The sequence below is a fragment of the Hemicordylus capensis genome, chromosome 4, assembly GCF_027244095.1.
Source record: "Hemicordylus capensis ecotype Gifberg chromosome 4, rHemCap1.1.pri, whole genome shotgun sequence".
Classification (NCBI taxonomy): domain Eukaryota; kingdom Metazoa; phylum Chordata; class Lepidosauria; order Squamata; family Cordylidae; genus Hemicordylus; species Hemicordylus capensis.
In genome coordinates this window covers 78,145,569-78,172,181 of record NC_069660.1, presented here as the reverse complement: position 1 = coordinate 78,172,181, position 26,613 = coordinate 78,145,569, and the positions used below count along the sequence as shown (strand labels likewise).

Below are 26,613 nucleotides of genomic sequence, written 5' to 3'. Positions count from 1 at the left end.
AGCCTCTGGGCAGTAACCAAGAAGGCTGGTCCCTGGGTAGCCACCAGGTGAGTTAGTGACAACTTCAGACGGACCTCCCCGGATGATCTCGATAGGCAGCAAGATTCATAATGGAGAAGGCATTCTCTTAAACAGTCTGGGTATAAGCTGTTTAGGGCTGTATAGATTATAGCCAGCACTTTGTATTTTGCCGAGAAACATATCCTGGCTCTTGGATCCAGGCCTCACCCTGGTATTTCAGGTGGAGGCTATGGCCAGGAGCACTTTTCATCAACTTTGGCTGATTTGACAGCTGCATCCATTTCTTGATAAAGAATGATCTCAAAACAGTGATGCATCAGCTGGTAACCTCCAGGCTTGACTGTTGCAATGCACTCTACATGAGGCTGCCTTTGTACGTAGTTTGGAAACTTCAGTTAGTTCAAAATGCAGCAGCCAGACTGGTCTCTAGGGTAATCTGGAGAGATCATATAATTCCTGTTTTAAAACAGTTGCACTGGCTGCTCATATGTTTCCAGGCAAAATATGAAGGACTGGTTATTACCTTTAAGGCCCTGAATGGCTTGGGACTGGGCTACCTTAGAGAGTGCCTTCTTCTGTATGATCCCCATCGCATGTTGCGGTCATCTGGAGAGGTCCATCTCCAGTTACCACCGGCACATCTAGTGGCAACTTGGAGTCGGGCCTTTCTGTAGCTGCTCCTGGCTTATGGAATGCACTCCTGGCAGATATCTGTAATTTAGGCTCACAGAGTGCCCTAAAGACTTACTTGTTTGGTCTGGCCTTCTGAGGTTTTTAAATTGTTTTTAAGTATTTTAATTGGTTTTTAATGGTTCTAAATTGTTTTAAAATTGTTTTTATATTGTTTTAAGCAGTGTGTTTTAAATGGTGTTTGTTTTGATATTTTAAACTTGTGCTCTACCCAGAGCCTTTGGATGGGGCAGCCTAGAAATGAAATAGATAGATAGATAAAAATAGCTAGATAGATAAAAGTTAGAATATCTTTCAGAAGCATGACAACATCCTTTTGAAAAACAGAATCGTGTTTATTGGCTGGAAATCAGCTAGGCCAAAGCTGGAATGTGTAGCATTTGCCATTTATATTAAGACATCCTGGCACATTTTATATAACTATGGTAGTTTGAAAGCATTCTTGCAGCTGTGGAATACAATTTAAGTAATCTGGCTCACTGATTAGCATGATCACAGCCAGATTATGATGCTCTTACAACTCCCTGAACATCTGACTCAGAGGACACAAAAGAACATCATCTCACCTGAATCAAAAAGTTATTTGGGCAGTACAGGAAATTTAATTGATTGATTGATTGATTGATTGATTGATTAGTTAAACTTTTCTTATATACCACTTCCTCCAAAGACTCTTGGTGGTGAACAACAATACCAATACTAATACTAATAACAATATAAGGGTAAACGCCTGGCGAAACAGGTGGGTCTTAAGAAGGGCCTTAAAAGCAGCCAGGGAGGGGGCTGAATAAATGGGGGGGGGTGTTCCAAAGAAGAGGGGCGGCCACAGAGAAGGCCCTCCTATGGGCCCAGGCACCACGCTCTACTGGAGAACCGGGGCCTGGGACACTAAGAGGGAGAAGACCTCACAGGCCGAGAGAGGCGATCCCAGAGATATACGGGTGCTAAGCCCATAAGGATTTTGTAGGTGAGAACCAGCACTTTGAATTGGACCCGGAAGTGAACAGGCAACCAGTGCAGCAACCGTAAAAGAGGGCCACCCATAAGGAGGCGGGTTGCTGCATTCTGGACAAGTTGAAGCTTCTGAATTATTTTCAAAGACAACCCTAGGTAGAGTGCATTACAGTAATCCAAACGAGAGGTAACAAAAGGCATGAGTTACTGTTGCCAGAGCCTGCTGGTTGAGAAAATGCCCTAACTGGTGAACCAGTTGAAGCTGGGCAAAGGCATTAACTGATAACCTCATTTAGCAGCTGAGATTCAGAAACCCCCATAACTGCAAGTATATAATAAAGCATGAAATAAGACTCTAATATAAACTCTCATAGTAAAAAGTAACCTTGAGAATGTAGACATAATTTTAAAGACAAATCAACTCATTTTCTACCCCCATTTTCTATGAACCCATTTTCTATGAAGAAAAGCCTGAAATATTCAAGCAATTTAATTCTTAGGAAGGGGATGTCTGGGAAGGGGTTTCCAATAATCAAGGAGCATTATAGTGAAAGTATAGGTCCGCTTTCCATAAAGCCCTATCGCTTCAGGCTCATTTAGACACTCTCAACCTGCCATACAATCTCTACAAGTAGAAAAAATTAACCTGTGATCACTAGGATATATGCTGCTTCTCCTACCATCCCCTCATCAACATAGAAGGTAAGGTCCAAACAGGGAGATCCCATGATTATTTGGGTACAAAGTCACCTTTACTCTGGACACTGAATCGATCAAGGTGCAGAACTGTTGAACAATCTCAGAATTTGCTGCCACAAATTTAACTGCTTCAGAATTTTTATTCCTATTACTAAACCTGGTCTCCTCCTGCCACAGTATCAGGGTTTCTTTGGAGAAAGTAGGACATTTGAACAGGCTTGAGGTTGTAGTGTAAATAATATCCTAAATTTAACTTTACCATTCCAATGATGAGATTACTAAATTATAATTGTTACAATAATTAAACTAACAATGTAATTCATTTCACGTAGGCAACAAATTAAGAAACCTCCAACATATTAAAGATTTTAAACTGGTTTCAACAGCAGGAAACATTCCACACATTGATCACAGTTGAATCCTCTGTTATGAATGTAACTACTGAGGTAAATCTCCTAAAGTGTTGGTAGTGTTTTACCTATCGTATAAAAACCCAGTAATAAGAAATAGTTTTTTACAATACCTTTTAGATTGAGAAATTATTTAAGTTAGTCACAGGAACTAATATTGTCCTGTAATATCACCATAAGTTGCAAGTGTCCGGCAATATCATTTTTTCATTTTTACAATGCCTTTATAGAAGGATGAAACTTTACAGATTCAAATAAACAGGCCCAGAGAAAAGGGACTAATTCACACTGGGGTGTGAAGAACCTGGTCAAATCAAACCGGTTCGAGCTCAAACCAGAATTGCCCCACCCCCCAAAAAGGGTGCCGGTCCAAGCTTGAGCCAAACAAGGCCCGATTAGGCTGTGCTTACATAGGGGAATCTGATATGGGTTCCCCTTTACAAGAAAGAGGGATTCCCTAAATAAAAAAGGGTTCAAGTGGCAGGTGGGGGTGGGAGAAAGGGCCCTCCTTCAGTCCTGCTCCCCACACCATGGGCCGCTTGCCACTTGGGGTGGGGTGTGTGGGCAGGGCCACCACTGCCAGTAAAACACTTTCTCTCCTGCCCCCACCACCCGCTGCTCGGACTCCTTTTTACTTAGGGAATCCCCTTTGCTTGTAAAGGGGATTCCCTTTTGCAAGCAAGGCACTTGAACTGGGCAGAACAAGTTCGACCCGGTTCGACAGCATGAACCAAACTGTGCTGGTTCTAACGAACCAGTTTGCGGACCGGCAGTTCAGTTCAGAATTTGAACCGAATCACTGTGGACGGTTCCATGCACACCCCTAGTTCACACGTGTTATCCCAGATCAACCACACCACACTTTGCATCATCTCAAATAATGATGTTCATTGCAGTTAATTCACACATTAATCAGTGTTTAATAATCAAATAAATGTGAAATCCAAATGAAGCACATGAACTGACACATGGAGTCAATGGTGTTATCTGCCACTTGCTGATGCAATTCCTACTGTGGACCTAACTGATGGTACAGGCTGTGAGTTGTCTGTCATCCCAAAGTAGGCTAAGCAGATATTGTTATTTTGATCACCAAGTATCGCGCATAGGACAGGAAGGTGGAACACCCTATTCAGCCCCACACCCACCAAAGACTGACACAAAGCTCTCTACAGTTCAACAGAAGAAAATCTGGGCTGCAAGTCAGCAGATGGTAGCAGCCGTTTAAGTCTCCAGCTGAGGTCTGCAGTAAAATGTGGATGTCCAATTTCCTTCACTGAAGGGAGAAATTCAACAGTTACATCCATTCAAGAGACAAAAGGGTGGATACAAATAAATCGTTAAAAAAATTCTTTTAAGTTAAATCAGATTGATTTTTTAAAAAAATGTCTCTAAAAACCCTGGATTAGAGTTATATTTTAATGTAATATAAACATGTTAAAGCCTACACTTAGATTATCTTATAACTTAATCATGAGCATCTGTCAGACACATTTAGCGAAAGGCTTCTTTTCTCTGTTAAAAAAGACCCACAGGGGACAAAATCTGAATCATGATTACTAAGCATTATTAAACAGTATAAATGATAGTCATATTGTATTTATTATTATGGGCTTCGTACTGGACCACGAACTAGCAAAGGATCATAGATGCTAGGATCCAGGAGATGCCATCTGGCATACAGAATAGTTCAAATAGCCTACATGGGTGATCTTGTTTTATAACATCCAACAACATCAGATCTGCGGCTCCCAAATTATAAATGTGTGTGGCTCATCTAACAGCATAGACATTTACTTTCATGTCATGAGGAAACACTACATCACCCAGTTTATGGCCACTGCTTTTTTCTGAAAAGTTCTGAACACTATGTCATGCTTACTCAAAAGTAAGTCCAACTTCATTCAGTGGTTCTTGCTTCCAAATAAGTATGCAAAAGATTGCAGCCTCAGTCTTCAAGTGAATGATATTGCTCAGAATCCATGCATGTGTACCAAGAGAGCCACAGGGAAATCTGTCTTGGATATCTAAGTAGGTATAAGCTTTTGGATTATGTGCCTAGGATGCATAAAGGCTCTGTTTAGTTGCAAACTAAACTGAATGCCTTGTCAGTTAGAATGCAGAAAACATAGATTTCAAAACTGAAACGTGATTTAAATTGTTCTTTTTCTGGGTGATTTAAAATCAATAACCTGACAGGGACAGAAAGAGAAAGGAACAAATACCCCTCTCTTAATTCATGACTTATTAACCGGAGATCTTCTGGTTGGCCCCTTGCCTTCCCTGTACATCCCTAGAGAATCTTTGCAAAGCAAAGACACAGACTCCCGTCCCTAGATAAGTTGTGTCAGTGGGCCTTGAAATAGTGCCTGCTGCTTCACCTCCCTCTCCCCCTCGCTCCCCCAGAGCAGCTGAGTGTTTTGCAATAACATGTTCAGCAGTGGCACCACCAGCTGCTCATGAGGAGCTGGGAACAGAGAGGTGTCTCCTTCAGTGAGAAGCTTCGTGGACAGAGCACAACAAAGGTCTCCAGTAAAAGACATCTCCTTTTAAAGAAACTGCCGTTACCCAGCCGGCTCAAGTGCTTTGCAATTTTTTTTTAAAAAGCAAGTTCTTTTCTGCTGGTCTTTGAGCTCTGTGATGTCATCCAGTCTCTTTCTCGCTCTCCCTCCCCACCACCCCACCCCTTCTTTGGGAACAGTGTAGCCAAATAAGGAGATCAGAACTAGAGCAACTAGCCAAAGAGAAGGGGAGGGATGAAGGGGAGACTGCTGTCCGCACATGGCTCCCAGCACACTCTTATTCATAGGCTCTGTGTGTGCGCGTGCGTGCGTCTCCCTCTTCCCCACCTCCCCCAACACACACACACACACCCCGCTGTCCAGGGATTAAGCTTCTAGGGAACATACAGGAAGCACAAGATCTGCCAGAAAGTTCAAGAACAGGCAGGCATGTATACACAGATTATTCAAGAAAACCCTGTGAATACATCAAGTAAGGGTGGCTCAAGTTATCCGAGACTCAAGCTCTGGTAGCACAGTTGTTTTTGCTGAAGATCAGCCAAAGAGACAGACACATTTGTTCTCTCTCACACACCCTCTGGACACAAGTACATCCAAGACTCAACCATCCTGTTCTACATAAGAGAAACTAAAAGCACACGACTGGCCCCCCAGGCAGAATCCCTGCGGTGCCCACCCCATCCTCACGACCACTGCCTGCTCGTCCACTCCCTATTGGGCACAATCCTCACCGTTGCAAAGAGAGGGACAGGGACAGGGAGTGGAGAGCAAACTGGCAGCAGTACCTGCTGGGGCTTCCATTTCTATTGCTGCTCTTTTGTTTGTTTCTCTTGAAAGGGAGAAGACAAGCTGAATGGGCAAGCAACACTGAAGAGCAGCAGCAGGGTGGGCTTTGTGGCAGGTGCCCAACAATGCCAGCCCCTGGCAGCAGCCCTGGCAACAGCTCCCACAAGATTCCTCTCAAGCACATAGAACGTGAACTGCTGAACAGAAAGGACTTGAAGGACTCACATCCAAAGAACATTTCACACATTTCTCCGCTATTGAGATTAACCTCCCTCTCAGGAAAATGTGCATTTGTTCCTATTTTAATAGCTTCCCAGAGCAAGTACAGGTGTTGAAACGGATCTCTGTACCACTGATCTGTTGTGGTTAAAAAAGTACAACAAATAATATTCATATTGATATTGATGTATGAAGCAGTTCCCAACAGGTGCCTTTGTTTTCCCGAATTTTAGAAATCTCAGCAAGTCACCAAAAGTCAAAGATAATTAGGAATGTGTTCAATGGCAGTTCTGTTCACAATTATGTTCAGTGCACTTACAATCTGTGCAGCAGTACACTCACGTACCAATCTGTATGCATGTACAGTCATTCACACATTATGTTAAATGTACATACAACAGTATACCTCCTATATGCACCCCGCATTTGAGAGCCCCTGTACTCAGGTTTACTTTTTATGCATTTAGAGTCATTCACATAAACACATATACATGTGTACAAATGCATGTATAATGTAATGTGAACAGGCCTAGAATACAGAGAGTATTTGCAAAGCTGCTATAACAATTTTTATTTATTTAACACATTTCTATACCACCCAAAACCGACGGCTCTTTACGTCTCAATTGCCCTTTACTCCTAACCGATCTCCACCAGCACCTTGTTGCCACCTGCCCCAAATACACATGGTCTTGCCAGTTATTTCCAACACACACACACACACACACACACACACACACACACACACCCCTTCAACAACATCTAAAAAGCCACAGCTCCTCTATCATATGATAAACACCTGCCATCTTTTGATCTGCAAGGATTTTAAAAAAGAATCTGACAGACAACAATAATAGGTTAGGCACATTTCCCAAAAATGAATTCTCCAGTAATTACACCAGCTTGGTTTAGGTCCTGCTCAGAACAGTATAATAGATCTTGAGCTTAGCAAAGTACTTGAAGCCAGAGCGGAGGGCAGGCAAAAATATACAGGGTTCCTATTGAAGGCAAAGACCTCCTATCCTTGGAGTGGGGTAAATGGTGCCCAATTCCATGCCCCTCCCCAAATATTTTAAGCTGAGTGAGACACTTCAACTCACAGCTCTAAAAAAATAAAAATAAAATAAATCTGATGGATGGAGTAGAAACTGGCCTCAGAGGACAGACTTCCTTAGCAGGGGTGTAGTGGAGGAGGGACATGCAGGGATGGAGAGCTGGTATCTCTCATCCTCTCTGGCTGTTGGGGGGCGGGGGCATGGCCATGGGAACTGTCATGGAGAGCACCTGTGCTTCTGAATTTGCAGCTACATCACTGTCCCTCAGAGCTCAATTGCCTTCCCTTCACCTATGACGTTTTTATTAATTTTCACTTGTAATTCCTGTGGAGGAGTGTGGTAAACTGAAAGTGGAGAAAATGACACAGACAAATAGTGGTCTAAGGACCATGTTCATCAAGAATCCCAGACTCAGTTCTTAGAAAATAATAGCCAAGTAGCACAGAGCGAGCTCTGCAGCTCATTCCTCCCTCAGATCATAGATATACTGGAGTAAACCTTGTTTCAGACCCAAATTTGGGGTTGTCACAGTGTCAGAGGCCTGATTTTTCCCTAACTCAGTAGCTTTACTTTTTCCCTTAGAAGAGCAAGGTGCAATACAGAGTCCCCCATTGCCTACCTCCTCCACACAGAATTCTTGTTACAATGGACTTTTGATGCTTGCATGCTCCCTTCAGAAAAAACAAGAACACATTACACTAGAAGCACAGCACAACCACGGCCAGGCAATACTAGTGAATGTATATACTAACTAGCAAAATGCCTGTCCTCATGAGGAGAGTGGAGAGAGGGCCTGAATGTTGCAAGGTCCTTTGGAGGAGGATAACAATGCAGTCCTATGCACTTTGTGGACAGGCACCCCTTGCAGTACACTTTGAAGCCCCCACCAACATTCCTCTCAGAAGAGGCCAATCCAGGACATGCACTGAAAGGGGTGGGCAAGTTCTGCCCTCATTATAATGGTGTCCAGGTGCAGTGCTTATTTATTCTAACAGCACTGAACAACCAGCACTGAATGCCATAAGTGAGTGAAACACCATCCATTCACTTATAAGGGAGAAAAGTAGAAAGGTGTACTCGGAAATACAGGGGCTGACCTGATCTTCTGCTTCTGGCAATTCCTGGTGGGAAGCAAATATTGTCCCTTTCATCCGTTTTCTAGATTGCAGTTATTTAACTTATTTGGGATATCCTGATATTTTGGGATACCCAAGTCCACTCCTATCTTCATAGTTCTACTTATTTCATTATTTATAATGTAAGAACCCCATTTCTCTTAATCAGTTACAAAAGCAACATAATAAGACCACAACTGAGGCAATAAAAGCTTTGATTTGCATAGCCCAACCTTCCATTTCTCAATCATACTAGATGAGTAAAAAAAAAAAGGAAACACATACTTTTTATAAAGAGAGGCATAAAAAGTAGCAGAACATTGGAAAGGTAATCCTGGGAAGTGATTTGTCTCAAGTGAGGTAAAAGCTCTCTCAAAAGCTCTGCACTGATTGATGGAATCTGAACATTTAAATCAGCCACATAAACACGGCTTGTGAACAGTTAGTTGGGAAAGGCTGTTGGTGAAGTAGACTGAAAGGAGCCAGAGCAGCAGCAGTTCTGGAGAATACCTTCTAAATACTTAGTATAAACCAGCCTGGAATTCCTTCCCATACACACATAAAATGTATCATGAATGGGTCATATGGGTAGAGGGAGGAATATTATGCACACAACACAACATAGTATAACATAATTATTCTACTACACCATCATTTGTCAAGGATTCCATTATGCCAAATGCTATATATACTAGTACATAGGTTTGGGGCCTGCCCCCCACCCGCTCTCAGTGGTGGCACCGGGGGGAGGAGGTGCTGAGGGAGGCACAGAAGGGGCAAAATGCATTTCTGGGTGGGCAAGCTGTGTCCCACATGTTATAATTTCTGAAAGAGAAATGGGGGAGATGTTTCTGGGGGGGCACTTGCTCACCCTTGCCTGCCCTCTAGAACTACCCTTCCCCCCACCCAAGTTCTGAAGTTTAAGCTAAAAAATTACAGGCTAATTAGGGGTGTGCATGGAACTGGCTGGCCTGGTTGGCACATCCCTAAGGCTAATCAGTATCAGGTTACCATTTACATCACTACATCACTGTATGATCTAACATCCAAACAGGTGAAAAGCCCTCAAAACTAAAAAGATGAAGGAAGAGTGCAAGAAGGATGAAAGAAAAACCAGAGAAGATTGCTACCTAGCTCAGTATAGTCTCTACTAGTTGGAGACACTCTCTAAAGTCTCAGGCAAAGGCCTTTCTTTCCCCGACCTGCTACCTGAGGCCTTTTAAATGGAGATGCCAGGGATTCATCCTGGGACCTTCTGCACGCAAAGCATGTGCTCACCACCACCACCACCAAGCACTAGGACTCCTTCCCACCCACAACTAAGTGGCAAGTAAATAATGGTTACAAGAAGTTTGGAACTAAGCAGATGCATGGTCTTTATCTACTTATAGCAGTTCACAACAGATAGCAACAATGCAAGTTGCAGTTATTGTACGGCCCAGCCCTTTCTAAGTCCAAAATTTTCTATTTCCTGGAGGGAAGGTGCTAGCAAGCAGGCAAGTCAGGAATCTGACGTAAAGTCTAATAGAGATTAATCCAAAGCTCCACCCAAACCTTACAAAACGGAAGACAGGAACTAATGATGTTGGGCAGGCATTTTTCAAATGTTTTTATCAATGCAGAATGTAGAGCAGGCCTGCACAACTCAAAAGACGTGGCGGGCCGAAACCAACCGTGACTTGGTTCATGGGGGCCGAGGTCAATTCTTAGGGTGCTGATTATCAGAGTAACACTTAAGAGAGAGAGAGAAAGAGAGAGAGAGAGAGAGAGAATGGAGCAGTCTTGGAGAGAGAGAGAGAGAGAGAGAGAGAGAGAGAGAGAGAGAGAGAGAGAATGGAGCAGTCTTGGCGAGAGAGAGAGAATGGCGCAGTCTTGGCGAGAGAGAGAGAGGAAGAGAATGGAGCAGTCTTGGGTGTGTGTGTGTGTGTGTGTGTGTGAATATGAATGGAGCAATCTTGGTGAGAAAGAGTCCATCCCCCGCTGTTCCGGAGGTCCCCGTTCTCCTCCCGCCACTAACAGCTTTCCCTCCCCATCCCTTGGCAACGCTTTCTCTCCCTGCTGGGCTCCCTCCGTCCCTGCCATTTTTGCCCGCCCCTGCCACTGGACTCCCTTGTGGGGCCACTGTCCACCGCCGCCTCCTACCTCATCGCCGCCCCGCCCCCCATTTCCAGTCACCACGCAGCCGAGGAGATACCCGCGAGGCTATTTCCCCTCCCTCCCTCTGCTGCTTAACGCCCCCCCCATTCCAGCCACCGTGCGGCCGCGGAGATGGCTGCGGGGGTGTGGGTGTCCTTCCCTCCCCTCCCCCATGGCGGCGGCACATGGCGACAGAATTCAGAACAACACTCGTGTCTGCTATTTGGCCTGGAGTCGCTTTCCAACTGCGAGGCACACCTGTGCAGTTAAAAGACTTAAGAGACAAAGCCAGTGTGGTTATAGTGTTGGACTAGGATCAGGGAGCCTTGAGTTCAAATCTACGTTCAGCCATGAAACTCTCTGGGTGACTCTGGGCCAGTCACTTCTCTCTCAGTCTAACCTACCTCATAGGGTTGTTGTGAGGATAAACATCACTATGCACTTTGGGCTTCTTGGAGGAAGAGCAGCATATATGTGTAAAAATAAAACCTCAAAAAGCGTTGTTGGTTTTTTTGAAGTTCCCATTACCTACATCTATTGTATCCGACTGCTCTTGCTTCATGCTACCAACACAGTCTCGTCTGTATTAGCATACCATTCTTTCAAACCTTCATGGAGTTATCAGATAGTAGAGTGAATTCTGTCTGCAATACTTAAGTGAGTTAACTGTGACATCCTGAAGCTGGAAGAATGTTCCTTTCTATCCATCCAATAAACTCCCTCTGATTAAGGCATCATGAAATTGTCAACGCTGGTCTGCCCACTTCCTGAGACAGACCTTTCCCGAGGTTGACAAGATCAAAGAAACCACATGTACCAGTAGGGTTATTACCACCTCTTTGCATCCAGTAAAGTAGTAGTAACTGCATTTTTAAATGAATTAAGGGATTTCCCCACAAATCTTCCAAATTACTCCTATTTTCCGCAGTACTGTATATGGATACAAATAGCAATTTTAAAAAATTGACTTGAAATCCTAGCACTAAGACACCAAACTCTCCAGTCTAAGCTTACTGAGAACCATAAAACTGGTCACCGGCAGCCACCTGTGATCTCTGATGAAACCTTCTAAGTAAAATGGAAGCAAACACACACATACACTCTCTCTAAATTAGATATCTCCTTGTCTTTTATACTGGGTCTCTCTGAGGTTCTTACAACATGTATAGTACAGGGTGGGAAAAACTTAGTTCTAGGAGATATGGACAACACATCCATGTGGTTGAAGACAGGCTCTCTAAGTTAGAACAGAGAAGATCATGTGTCTAAATATTTTTTCTGCTGATTGTACTTTAGACTCATCAGCAGTTTTCTCTTGAAAGGAAGGAGAACACAAAAAATGCGGCCACAAGTTTGACCAGAGTAACAATTTAAAATACTCTTGAAAAAAATAAATAAATATAAATATAAATATAAATATAAATATAAATATAAATATAAATATAAATATAAATATAAATATAAATATAAATATAAATATAAATATAAATATAAATATATTCATACAATCTGCCATCCATTGCCATGTTACACAACTTCAATTTCCTGTTTGGTTTCTTTATTCCGCCCCCTCCCCCCACTTTTTTAAAGGTATAAAGCTTCCTGTGATTAAGCTGGATAGGTGTCTCACAATGTTTTACTCCCCAAACAGCATTTAGTCTTTCCCTTGTTAATGCAATATTTTCCTTTGCATTATTTCCTTTGCAGCATTTTCCTTTGCATTTGGGAGGGTACATGCATGTGTAGAGGCATGTAAGTGGTTTGTGTGCATAGATACCCATTCAGACATCTCAATTTTACTTTCACTAATTTATTCAGAAAGGAACTTAATAGGGAATTTCAGAATGTTATTAGAAGAGACAAGGAGCAGTACTACAATGACGACATCTGTAAAGACCTTGAGGATGGAAATAGACATGGAAAAACAATACAAGTTTTCCAAAAGATCTCTGAACTCAGAGGGAGGTTCCAACCTCGAATTGGTAAGTTAAGGGATACCAAAGGACAGATAGTTACTGATTCAGAGAAGATCAAACAGAGATGGAAGAAGTATACTGAGAATCTGTACAGAAGGGACATCAACATCCAAGATACTCTAGAAGATATTCCCTACTTGCAAGAACCTCTAGTATGGGAATATGAAGTTAGATCAGCACTCCGGTAATTACCAAGTCAGAGGGCTATAGGAATTGATGGAATAGCTACAGAAATATGGCAGGCAACAGAGGAAGAATCAGTCAAGGCTCTAACCAAACTATGCCAGTAAATTTGGAGAACGACACAGTGGCCAACAGATTGGAAGAGGTCAGTCTACATACCCATACCAAAGAAAGATTGCACAAACCATCACACAATATCCTTAATTTCACATGCTAGCAAAATAATGCTGAGGTTCATCCAACGCAGATTGGAGCCCTATGTGGAAAGCGAAATGCCGGATGTTCAAGCTGGTTTCAGAAAAGGCCAAGGAACAAGAGACATCATTGCTGAATGCACGCTGGATAAATGAGAAAGCCAAAGAATACCAGAAAGAAGTCAATATGTGCTTCATGGACTATAGAAAAGCCTTCAATTGTGTCGACCATGTCAAGTTGTGGAATATCCTTAGGAAAATGGGCATCCCAGAATACCTCATTGTTCTCATGAGAAATCTATACACACAACAGGAAGCCACAGTCCAGATGCAACATGGTGAAACAGACTGGTTCCAGATCAGCAAAGGAGTAAGACAAGGCTGTATATGTTCTTCTTTATTCAATTTATGTGCTGAACATATACTGAGAGAAGCTGGCTTGGAAGAAGATGAGTGTGGTTTTAAAGCTGGAGGAAGAAACATCAATAACCTGTGCTACGCTGATGACACCACTCTGATAGCTGAGAATGCGGATGACCTGCAAGCTCTAGTAATGAAAGTCAAGGAGCACAGTGAAAAAAATGGGACTACAACTAAATGTAAAGATGAAGAAACTAATGACAATGGGTACAGCAAGCAGCCTCAGAATTGATAATGAAGACACTGAAGTGGTGGATAGCTTCTGTCTTAGGGGTGTGCACAGAACCGTCTGGCCCGGTTCAGTTCAAGGCTGGACCAGTCTCGAATGGAACCGGGCCAGAACAGTCTGGCCACCATCAACCCCCCCCCCCGGTCTGGTCTGGTCTGGGACCGGTCCGTGAACTTTTTATTTTTAATTTTAAAAATGCAAAAAGGAACTACCTGTAGCCCCTTCAGGGGGCTTGCTGTAGCCGCGGAGGGGTCCGCGCAGATTCCCTCTCCCCTCGCCAGCCTCCCTCATCACCGCCACGGCTGGGTAAATGTAGTCTTTTTGGCCCTTTTGGCCTCGCATGCCAGGCCTCACAGAGGGTATTTGTGCATGTGCAGCGGTGGCCAAAATGGTGGTCGATCGCTTTTACGGAGGCCCGAAAAGGCCAAAAAGACTACATTTTCCCGTCCACGGCGGTGATGAGGGAGGCTGGCGGGGGGAGAGGGAACCCGCGTGGACACACACACACCCACGGCTACAGCAAGCCCCCCAAAGGGGCTACAGGTAGTTCCTTTTAACATTTTTAATTTTGTTTTTAAAAAAGTTTGTGGACCTGCCGGACTGGACCTAGCGGTCCGGTTCCGGTGCAGATGGAACCAGGGTGTGTGTGTTTCAGTTTGATCACGAACCCATGAATGAACCGTCGGACCAGTTCTGCACATCCCTGTTCTGCCTTTTAGGATCAACTGCCAAATACACCACAGACTAGCACTTGGTAGGGTTGCAATTAAGGCCCTGGAAAAAATGTTTGCAATGGCTTTAGGAAGCCAGAGGAAAATGGGGTGGGGGGAGAACCCTAGTCATCGTCCCCCACCCTCCCAGCTACGGGTCAGCCTGTAGAATGTAAAAGAGGTTTTGGAATATGCCATTTGGCAGTTTGGCCCTGGAAAGAAAAAATGCATTGTAAGGGCAGATATATCTTTTCCCGTTGCCCATATGAACAACAGAGAAAAGTGCAAGTGTTTACATGTTGTGTTTGTCACAGTTCATGGCTACAGCCTTACGGGGTTATTCACATTCAGCTGAAAGAAGCCACTGATTATTTATTTTTTTAATGTAAACCCTTTGGATAAATGCTTAGACCACAATGCAGAAACTAAATCACAAACTAAAGTGTATTGTGCAAAAGCCCATACCATGACTTTACTTCAGGCATTTCTGAAACCACATCAAAATGACCATTTTGAAGAGAAGAATTAATGCCACTGAACAACAGCACAATATTTTAAAAAGGCCTTCAAGTTAATCTTCAGGGATTAGACAAGACTCAGCATCAAGACTAAGAAGCACTCTCCACATCATCAGACTGGCAGCAACGTAATATTGAAGTGTAAATAAAGAAAGTAAAGTCAAAATCTTAGGAAATTCCAGATTATGTTTCCCCCCAACCAAGGCTTCACAGTCAAAATTTATGTTTGCGGAGACCCTGTCCTTCCCCCAGGGGGTGGGGAGAAATCTAGGGTGGCATCACATTCAGCTTTGGAGATGCATGGAGTACCTCTAAAACCAGTACAACTATGGGAGTGGGGGTGGGGTGTGTGAACCTCTGATCTAAGAATGCGGGCCAGGGGCTCATTCCAATCACATTAGCTTAGAAAACACTTGAAAAACAGCAAGGTGCCTCACTGCTGTTCAACTGCCCCCAAAGCCCAGTGCAAGGCCAGAATAGCTCCTGCTCTTCTCTAGGCCCTGGGAAAGAGCAGGGCTCTTGCCGGATTAAAAGTGTTCCTGCCCATAACACCAAAGCCACCTTGCTGTATTGGTTAAAGTGTTGGACTAGGATCTTGGTTCAAATCTCTGCTTACTCAGTGGGTAACCCTGAATCAGTCATACTCTCTAATCTTCCTCACAGTGTTATGAAGATACAAGGTAGTATGTATTCCCAGCATACAAGGGAAACCTGGCTTGAGTTCCTTGGAGGACACAGGGGATATAAATGTAACAAACCCAAAGCACAGAAACAATTTGCATTATTTTCACTTGGAAATTCTCAATCATTCAGCTCTCAAAACACACTTACAACCCCTCAAGAACCTCTAGAGTCACATTATCTTACTCACCTCATGCTTTCAAAAATACTGTATCTACAACAGCCAAAAAGTAGAGCTATCAGTTAAAAGGAATGGGATATTTGGGTACATTTTGCCAAGACCAAGATGCTGAAGGAGGAAAGGATCAGTACTGATGATTCTCCTCTTTAGGTCTTCTGCATACAGAGCACCATAAACAAACAGCATATTGAAGAAAATGTTACCAAGAATGGGGGAACCATTATTTCCCATTAGGGCTCTGATAACAAGGCAGATGGTAGATTAAAGAAATGACAAATGTAAAAGGGCTGATCTAAAATTCAGTGTCAACAGGTAAAAGGTATGTCAAAATTAACCCTGATTTCATACAACAGGTATAGTGAAGTGGGGTGGAAAATATTCTGTCTTGCCTCCATGCAAATATCATGACAAATCAAGGTGTTGGGGAAAACTGCGTCTGAAGGTGTTGGGGAAAACTGGGGGGGGGGGATTATTTTTCCAAAAGAGGAAAAAACCCTTTCCCAGACATTTTAAGCACCCAATTCTAGAATGGTAAATGTGTTGCCAAGATCCAAACTGTCTCACAGAGTTTTTAGCAGCAGCAGCAGCAGCAAATCACATTTCTTAGAAGAACTAATATATCATTGGTCCTTCCCAAAATAAAATGCTCTATGAGGGGGGAAAATGTATTTAAAGAAAGCAAAATGCGGAGGGAAAGCATGTTCACTCACATATATTAAGATATGCTTCATCCCCAATTTTGTATGGTGAGATTGGGATCAGAAGAGAGTAGCTAAACATTCTCTCGATGCTCTATTACCATATAACTGTTGCCTAAGAAAACTCTGTCCAAAATACACACTCATGCCTGATAAACACCGTTCTCTTAAGTGATGCCTAAACTACTCTAAAATGAAAAGGCAACATTGACATCTCCATTCCATTCCAAAACAGTTTTTACACCATCTATGATGCATTAACATTCAAAAAGTGACAAGATTCATGCTAAAAGATATGCTTTGCATCACTTGTAAGCTGTTCATTGTTATTTGATCAGACATTTGTCCGAATATTTTTTGTTCACCTCGCCTTCTCTGCTGTATGTTGATTGATAATCTGGTTGGAAGTTGTGAGGGGACAGGTGGTTGGTATTCTTATGTATTTTTATATATTTAAAAATGTCTTGTTAAATTTTTCAGCTAAAAATGTTATAATGTTCTCTTTTTTCATCTTTTATACAATGAACTTGCTCCATGGCTTTAGGAAGGCCCAGAGCAAAACCACCAGAGGGCAAGAGCCATATAAACGGATAGGTGAGTGATATTTTTATTTATTTACATTTATATTCCACTCTTCCTCAAAGGAGCACAGAGCAGCGTAAATCATCATGTTTATCCTCACAACCACCCTGTGAGGTAAGTTAGGCAGAGAGAGGAGTGACTGGCTCAGAGACACTGAGTTTCAGGGCTGAACATAGATTTGAATGCAGGATAACACCTACCTCTTAACAAACTATAATCCCTATTGTCAAGGGTTTTGCCAATGACAAATTATTCTGGCAAATTTAGCCTGCAGCCCCTTGAAAGCATAGGTCAGCATCTAGGCATATGCTTTCCTAAAGGAGAGTACAGAAATGCAATTCCAATAGTGGGCATGCATTTCTAAAATGTATTTAAGAAAATTGCAGCATGCAGTTATTATGCAAAAATTTGGTAGAAAAGTCATGGTGGTTCTGGTCTCATATCTTGGACACTGAGACACACAGACGTAGTACCACATAGGCAGAGAGCTCTTTCCAAATCTTCTCTGGACTGTCACAAGATATGGGTGGCAGATAATCAGACTGCATTGCAAATCCATCCCATCTCTCTAGTAATCAGACCAGCTAGAAGACAATGTCTGTGTGCCATGCAAGAATTTCTGGCCTGGGTGAGAGCAGAAGGCAAAAACAGGCCTTACGCTGACATCACTGCATATGCTGGAAGTAAACCCAGACTTCTTGGCATCCACAAGTGTAGAGGAAATACTGTGTCTGTAAGTGAATCAATTTATACTCTGTTTAGTCCCAACTTCATTTTGCCATTAAGTGATAAGTTAATAATGGGATTGTATCACCTGTCTGCAGAGGACTGCTGATGGACTTGCTCTTCACAATAATTAAGTTCTGTTTGTCAGGCTACAATTTGAGGAACCTTGGTTTTTTGGTTTTAAGTGCGCGCACACACACGCACGCACACACACCCCATCAGCATCAGTTACCCTTTCGGGTGTAAGTAGTAGTAGGTTCCTCATACATACTCCCACACCAAACTGTCCATTTAATCCCTTCTAATCAGTTGCAACTCGACAAAGTTCTGGTATATCAGGAGGCTGTTCTGGTATATCTGGTAGGTCAGCAGGCTGTTACAGGGGAAGATAAATCAGAAACTTAATAGCCGTTTCCCCTTCCAGCTGGCCCATCAGCTCTTTGACCTTGGTAAGCAGCATCAGACACCCAGAGCCTCACCTTGCTACTTTGTAATGCCAGGTTGGTCCAAAATGAACTAGAGATCATCCATGATTTGATTTTGGATGAACCTGCTATGCATTATGGAAACCTGGTCGAGGGAAGCTAGTGGCCCATTCTGGTCCCAGCTTCTCCCAGCAAGATACCCTTATGGTGGAACAGGTGAGACGATGTGGGCAGGGAGGTGGTATGGCTGTGGTCTACAAGAACCCTGTCTCCCTTTCCAGGATCCCTGTCAGTGAATTGGCCCATATCGAGTGTCTGCACCTAAGCCTAGGGACCAAGGATAGACAGGGACTACTGTTGATACACAGATCATCCTGTTGTTCAACCGAGTCCCTAACTAAGCTGACAGACCTGGTTACAGGGCATTGGAGTTGCTCAGACGGTTGCTGCTGGGGGATGTCAATGTTCACTATGGGACTGGGTTGTCAGGAATGGCTCAGGCATTCATAGCAACCATGACAACTATGTGCCTATCCCAAGTGGTCTCTGGACCAATGCATAATGCTGGTCACACACTCAATTTGGTCTTTTACTCTGATCAGGGTGGTTTTCCGTGGATGGGGATTCCTGTTATTCCCCATTGTCATGGACAGACCACCATCTGGTTAAGGTAGGACTTTCAACCACAACCCACCTCTGCAGTTACTGGATTCAACAAGATTCCAAGAAACCTTGGAAGGGTTTCAAGTTGGCTCTGCTGATGCTCTGGTGAAAACTTGGAATAATGAACTCACTAGAGCAGTAGACACAATTGCTCTTAAGCATCCTCTCCAACGTGCTTGAAAATTAGCCTCGTGGAATTTGGTAGAATTATGGGAGCTGAAGAATCAAGGTAAACAACTGGAGCACAAATGGAGAAAGACTCAACTCAAATCCGACAGGTTACAACACAGAGCACATCTGAATATCTATGCTCTAGCAATACGCATGGCAAAGGATCAATTATTTTCTGCCTTCATTGCATCCACAAGATCATATCCAACAGAGTTCTCTAGGGCAGGCTAGTATGAGGCTCTTCTCCCTTAAATCCAAATTTGGAACCATTGGTTACCCACGGTGATGTTTTAATCATTTTTTTGCAGATAAAATCTCTCATATTCAGGCCAAACTGGGTTCTACAATTAGGACAGACAATTCCTCTTATGTGGTCAGACTGGGTTACTTTCAGATCATGACTCCTGAGGATGTGGACAAGCTGCATCCTATCACCTGGTCCCTTGACCCTTACCCAACTTAGCTTATTTTATCCAACAATCAGATTATCAGAGAGGGTCTGGTAAACATTAAAAAAAGCCTGCCTGGATGAGGGATAACAAACTGAAGTTGAATCCAAATAAGACAGATGTACTGATTGAGGAGGTTCAAGACCCAACAGATGGTTTAGATCTGCATGTTCTGGATGGGGTTACACTCCCCCTGAAAGATCTGGTACGTAGCTTGGGAGTACTCCTGGATCCCAAACTCTATCTGGTTTTTCAGTTTGAGGCAGTGGCCAGGAGCGCTTTTTATCAACTTTATTTAATAGGTCAACTATGCTCATTTCTGGAAGTAAATGACCTTAAAACAGTAGTACATATGCTGGTAACCTCCAGTCTTGATTACTGCAATGCACTCTATGTAGGGCTGCCTTTGTACTACAACTGGTACTACAACTGTACTACAGTTGGTACTACAACTTTGTACTACTACTGGTACTACAATTGATACAGAATGTGGCAGCCAGGGTGGTTACTACGTCATGTGGATTGAGTACTGTATGGGGTTGGGGTTATGACGCTATGTAAGATGTATTTTATAGAATTGTGTTGTTGTGTATGTTATTGCTTGTAAGCTGCCCTGAGTCCAATGGGAGTAGGATGACATATAAATCTAACTAAATAATAATAAATAAAAATAATAAACTATTAAAGTGTGCCGTCAAGTCAATTTCGACTCCTAGCGTCCACAGAGCCCTGTGGTTTTCTTTGGTAGACTATAGGAGGGGTTTACCATTGCCTCCTCCCGCGCAGTATGAGATGAAGCCTTTCAGTATCTTCCTAGATTGCTGCTGCCTGATTAGTACCAGCGGGGATTCGAACCGGCAACCTTCTGCTTGTTAGGCAAGCATTTACAGTTCTACTCTGAATGAAAGTTCATTCTAACAGAAAAACAGTCTCAAGCATCCAGTAAGAAACACAAGCTGACCAATGAAGATTGAAGATCTATAGAACCGATGACTGACATGAACATTCTAAATTCTACCACAACCCTATACACAGATATACATACAATACATCAGAGGCAAAAACAAAGATGTATATACACATACACAAATCTCAACACCACCGATTTTTAAAGAATTGCACTGGCTACCAATATGTTTCTGAGCGAAATGCAAAGTACCAGTTATTAATTATAAAGCCCTGAACAGCTTAGGTCCAGGGTACTTGAGAGTGTCTCCTCTGTCATGAACCCTGCCGCCTATTAAGATCAGCTGGGGAGGTCTGGTTATGGTTGCCACTGGCTCATCTGGTGGTGACTTGGGACCGGGCCTTCTCTGTGGCTGCCCAGGCTTTGACAGGAAGTGCTTTGGAATGCACTCCCCGTCAAAATAAGAGACTCCCTACACACCTATTTTCTCAGACTTTTAATTAAATCTAATTAAAAGCTGCTCAATTGTTTTTATTCTGTGAAATTATTTTCATTGTTTTTATTCTGTAAATTGTTTTAAGTTGTTTTTATTCTGTGAAAGTGATTTTTGTTTTATTTTTATATTGTAATTTGGATTGTGTACACTGTCTAGAGATATAGATATCAGTTGGTATACTGTATAAATATGATAAATAAATGCAATGCCTGCAAAAGAAACATGAAAGACAACTTTTGAAGTAATACAAGGCAATTGCACTCGACATGAAATCAGCAACTTCCAGAGATTGAGGATATGGAGAAATATCCCTGAAGTAGAAATTCTCTCTGAATTTCAGGGTTTTCAGATTCCCTCAAAGTGAAACTATTCACCTACCCACAAATTTCAGGGTTCCTTTCAAGGAGAAAATTTTCAACGAGTTCTCTCAGGTGATTCCTCCACTCCAGTTAAGCCTCTCCTTTGAGAAATAGCCTCTGAGCTTTTCATCGACAGACATAGAAATGTAGAAAGCTCCCTTATACCAAGTCAGACCATTGGTCCATCTAGCACAGTATTGTCTACTCAGACTGGCAAGAGGCTTCTCCAAGGTTGCAGGCAGGAGTCGCTCTCAGCCCTATCTTGGAGATGCCTGGGAGGGAATTTGGAACCTTCTGAATGCAAGCCTGCAGTTGCTTTTCCCAGAACAGCCCCATCCCCTAAGGGGACTATCTTACAGTGCTCATAGTCTCCCATTCAAATGCAAACCAGGGTGGACCCTGCTTAGCAAAGGGTCATCCATGCATGTTACCACAAGACCAGCTCTCCCCAAATCAGCTGCTCTCCCAATGGAGTTGCTGCGGTTTGGGTCATCTTCTGGTCCACACTTTCTCCACAGAATGGAATATGTCAATCAAAAACAATTACACAGATTATAGAAAGGAGCAGAGGCAAATCAGCAGTGATCAAATGGTTCTCTGAGGGAGGTTTTGAAAGGATAGAAATTGCTGGGAGCAGCAGCAAGAAGAAACCATGCAGGGACTTGATTTCTATTTTAGTGCCCCAACAGCTGGTCCATGAGACTGACTGGACCTGGGTAAGTTCTTCTGAGGCCCAGCACTCTGAAGAACTCGTCTTTCTTCTCCCCTCACTGCCCCCTAAGTCTTTATTGGGTTGTGTGTGTGTTTTTTTTTAAAAAGGATAAAAGTTCATTAACAAGCCTCAACAGGAGGCTGCTGCCTTGGAGCTGAAACAGAAAGCTCTGCCTCTCACCTGCAAAGCCAAAAAGTTTCAGCTTACAGCTTGGGTGTGACCTCCCCCAGCACAGAATTTATTCTTCCAGACAAGAAAAGAAAAAGAGGGTGGGGAAAACCAAGACTGCAGGTCCTTGTTCTGCAGAGTTTCAGTACAGTGGTAACTAAACCTTCTGAGCATTTCCAAGAAATGCAGCCATTCTCTGCAGCTTTTCCAGTAGGGGAGCAGACTAGGCCTGCTATAATTCAAGCTCTGGTATTCACCACCCTTTCAGAAGAGCAATCTAGAGGTGGCAGAGAAAAGCAAGCCTGTACAGTCTATCCAATATTATTATTTATCAACTGCTTTTCATTTTAAAACAAAGTTCTCAAAGCAATTTATTTAGCAAAATGAACTAAAATTAGCAAGTGATTCCCTGTTCCAAGGCAGGTCGCAACCTAAAAAGAAACACAATGGATACACCAACATATACTCTATCTTGCTTCAACCCAGAAACTCAGGTTCATACTGAACCTAATGAGTACTGATGGACAACTCCCCATCATCTCCCTGGCATCACAGGTTCGAATCTACTCCAATTTTCCCCCTTTCAACAGTCATTACTGCAGCTTACTGTCTGAGAATTTACAGAACTAACAAGATAACCCTTTGTGAAAGTCTAGAAAACTTTCATTAATGCCTACTACTGTGCAGTGTAATATATCAACAGGCCTCCCATATTTGTACAGTGTAAAGATGACTTAAGATTGCAAAAAAAGCATCATTTGAAATGGAGTAAAAGGGCAAAACCCAACTACTTTGCCCACCACCACCACTGTACAGTGGGACATGACAAAGATTCAAGTCTTTTATTAGTTTGCTTTTACTGCTTCAGTGTGTGTGTGTGTGTGTGTGTGTGTGTGTGTGTGTGTGTATGTATATTTATATATGTAGAGAGAGAGGCTGGACTACTGCAATGCGCTATATGTGGGGCTGTCACTGCAGTTGGTCCAGAATGTGGCAGCCAGATTGGTCTCTGGGTCATCTAAGAGAGACCATATTACTCCTGTGTTGAAAGAACTACACTGGTGGATGATATGTTTCCGGGCAAAATTCAAGGTGCTGGTTATTATCTATAAAGCCCTAAACAGCTTAGCCCCCCCCCCCCTCCAAGGTCAACTGGAAAAGTTCATCTGCAGTTGCCACCAACTCGTTTGGCGGCTACTCAGGAACGGGCCTTCTCCATTGCTGCCCCTGGGCTTTGGAATGCGCTTCCTGTTGAAATAAGAGCCTCCCCATCTCTGGCAACTTTTTAAAAGGTACTGAAGACACATTTATTCACCCAGGCTTTTAATTAGATTTATGGTTTTAGTTTTTAATGTAGGTTTTAAATTATTTTGATTTTAATTGTTTTAAATGATGTTTTAATGTTTTAAATTATTTTAATTGTAAATTGGCCAGAGACGCAATTTTTTGGCAATATAAAATGTGTGCAAAATTTCATGGGGATTGGATGATGCTTTTGATTTTATAAGCAACAAAATGTTCAGGGCTTATAATGGCAGAACATTGAAGCTCCTCATCTTAACTATACTGCCACTACTGTATCAGTCACACACACACACACACGGAGAGAGAGAAATTCTTCTTCAGAACCTAAATCAATCACCTGTCAAAAGTTTGTAACTAAACAAAAACAGTGGCAAATAGAATAATTAAACTGAGAGTTTGACATGATCACACTAGATCAGGCCTGCTCAACTTTGGACCTCCTGCAGATGTTGGCCTACAACTCCCATAATCCCTGGCTACTGGCCACAGTGGCTGAAGATTATGGGAGTTGTAGTCCAAAAACAGCTGGGAGGCCCAAAGTTGAGCAGGCCAGCACTAGATAATGAAAGTCATTCAAAGGGCTCAAAAAGGTCACAGTGGCTGAACATCAAAGAAAATGTGGGCTGTCCTTTACTAGATCAATGCAGAATGAACAAAGTTACATGTCAGGTTACAGATCATTTGCTGTGTTCCAAAAGAAGCAAAGAGACCCCGAGAATGCCTCTGGCTCCCCACCACCACACAGTCCAATTCTCAGAGAGCCTGTATTTCAAGTATTTATAGCACATGGGGACTGACGGAATTCTGTTGCCAGCCCAGCTCTCTAGAACAAATGCAGCCACCTGAAGGCCTGGCAGTGCTCACAATCACCCAGAGGAGATAGAAAGCAATCATCTACAGACAGGAGGTGGTTCATCCTGGAATGGAGTCAAAAGGAGTAGAGGACACAACCTTAGCTGGAATTCCCTTGACCCCAAGAGATATTATTGAATGGGCTACAGTTAGAGGGATTGTGGTTGAGTTAGTTATTCACAGCTAAGGTAGTATCAGCGGTTTAGAATGCTCCTGCTTTTCAAGGACAATGAATCAATTTGAACGGAAAGGTCTCAAAGATCCTTTGCTCTACAAATGAACTCAAGGAGAATGCTTCCACGTTTGGAACAGCCAGGTGTTCATCATCTCAACCACCACAGAATCTGCAGATTTGCTGGAAGTATTCTACAGAATATGAGCAGTCACAACAAACGTAGCTGTGCAGGACTTAAGCAGCTGGGCACCAGCATTACCGTGCAAGTAAAGACCAATGGCAAAGTTTCAAAAATAGCACAAGGAAAGATGAGCTCGACAAGTCAGCCAGCCTGCCTGCCCATTTATCAACACTGTGCTGAAATAAAGCACTCTTTTCCGCAGGAGCTTTTGAAAATGCTATTGAAAGTTCTCCCCATGCACTCCTCACCACACCAAGTCAAAAGTAGCCGTCCAACAGCATCAGAGCAGCAAGCCTAGAAAACTCTGAGGTCAATAAAATGTTCTCAGTACGAACCAAGAACAGACCTAGCTTAGAATATGTCCCACCACTAGTCCTAAAAGTAAAATCAACATTTCATAGTACAGGGCTTGAATCCGCAGTTCTCACCACTCAGATTTTTATGAGACAAATCCCTTTAAAATTTAATCTGAACTTTTGCACCACCCAAGCCTACAGACTTGTTACAAGCATTTAAGTCAACATCATGTGTGCCAAAAATATTTTTGAGTTTTAATGCATGAAATGTTTTGCAAGTATTATTTTATTCAGTCACACAATAACCCTGTGAGGCATGCCACCGTTATTCCTATTTACATATGGTTAACTAAGACAAACAGCAACATGACCAAGGCCACCCAATGGATGCATGACTGAAGCAGGGATTTGCACATCAACTCCTAGTCCAATGCCCCACCCACTTTACTGGCATTCAATTTTCAGCCTACTTTACTGATTTCAATATGAACAAATGAGGCACACCCAGTTAAAAAAATGAAATCAGCAGTTTCATACCTCTTTTTACCCCTCTGCAAGGGGCTGATTTGCCAATCAACCACCAAGTTTCACATCCAACAGAGCAACTGCCTCTCAGCATCCAGTGTCTTAGAGGGTTCTATAAAATGAAGCACAGAAATATTGTAGGATGGGGAGGATGTGCATTTGTATAAAGTGTTTCCTATTTCCCCCTGCCAGAAAAGCTATGGCACAACAGCAATAAGGGTTTTCAGAAAGCAGCTCTCCTTCACACCCTGCATTTCAGTTAGGAAGGAAAAAGCAGAGTCCTGAAAACAGGTTGCGGACTCCAACAGGAGGAAACAATTTGCAGGCACGCAGAGGCCTTGGTGAATGTGCTTCTAATTTTGGGAAGGAGAGCGTTTGCCGGGGGCATTCTCCATGATGCTGCATCCGACAGAGCATGACTCCTCTATGCTCACCCGCCCTTGCTCCCAGTTCCTGAATACTTGTTTTGTCTGCGTGCTAATGTGTTTTATCCTTCCACATATGTGGAGGAAATGTTGGGGGGGTGGGGCACAGAAGGTAAAAAGGAAATGGTTGAGAAAGCACCTGCAAAAAGAACAGAGGTAGCACAGCTCATGCATGCTCTTAGGTTTACGGACACTTCATTCTCCAGAAATCACAAGGAGCAAGAGCAGTCTGGTCAGTAGGCCAACGTAAAGACAGATTATTCCCAGATGAAGACACTGGCCAAGGCGGCTCTTTCCAGAAACAAGGGGGGGGGGGGGCGGGGAGAAGCCAGCAGTTTTTACTCCGAGGACCATGGTTGCAAGAAATTTAGTAGATTTATTGTGTCCAAGGTTCTACATAATCAAAACAGCAGATAGTACCAAGCAGTGGCTCAAGAAGCATACATTTTATTTATTTACTTATTTTTTAATTTTTATACCACCTTTCATAATGCATTTCAAGGCAGTTTACCAAAGCTAATCCACAATAAAAATCCATAGAAGTTAAATTAAAATCCTTAAAATCAATTAAACATTAAAACCACAATGCACCAAGAAATAATTTAAACAAAAAACAAAAAACAGAAGGAAGAAAGCTGAGAAACCTGGCAGCCTCTAGGAGGTAAAAGCTTGAGTAAATAAAATGGTCTTTAGTTGTTTTTTAAAGGCAGCCACAGCTGTCACAAAGCAAGTGTTCACTGGGAGAGCATTCTAGAGTCTGGGGGCAACAACAGAGAAGGCCCAGTCCCATGTGAACAGC

At 42.8% G+C, this 26,613-nt stretch overlaps 1 protein-coding gene across 5 annotated transcripts in view; it reads right to left on the bottom strand.

The window, feature by feature from the left end:
- The window catches only part of TEAD3 (TEA domain transcription factor 3), a 126,461-nt gene that overhangs the window by 56,662 nt on the left and 43,186 nt on the right, over positions 1 to 26,613 (bottom strand). Inside the window, exon 1 of one of the 5 annotated variants that reach the window (XM_053248760.1) lies at positions 25,402 to 25,493. The exons of the other annotated variants lie outside the window; for them this stretch is intronic. The gene's annotated coding sequence lies outside the window, so the exon portion shown is untranslated. Of the gene's footprint in view, positions 1 to 25,401; positions 25,494 to 26,613 lie in introns of those variants that run through there. 5 annotated transcript variants of the gene reach the window in all.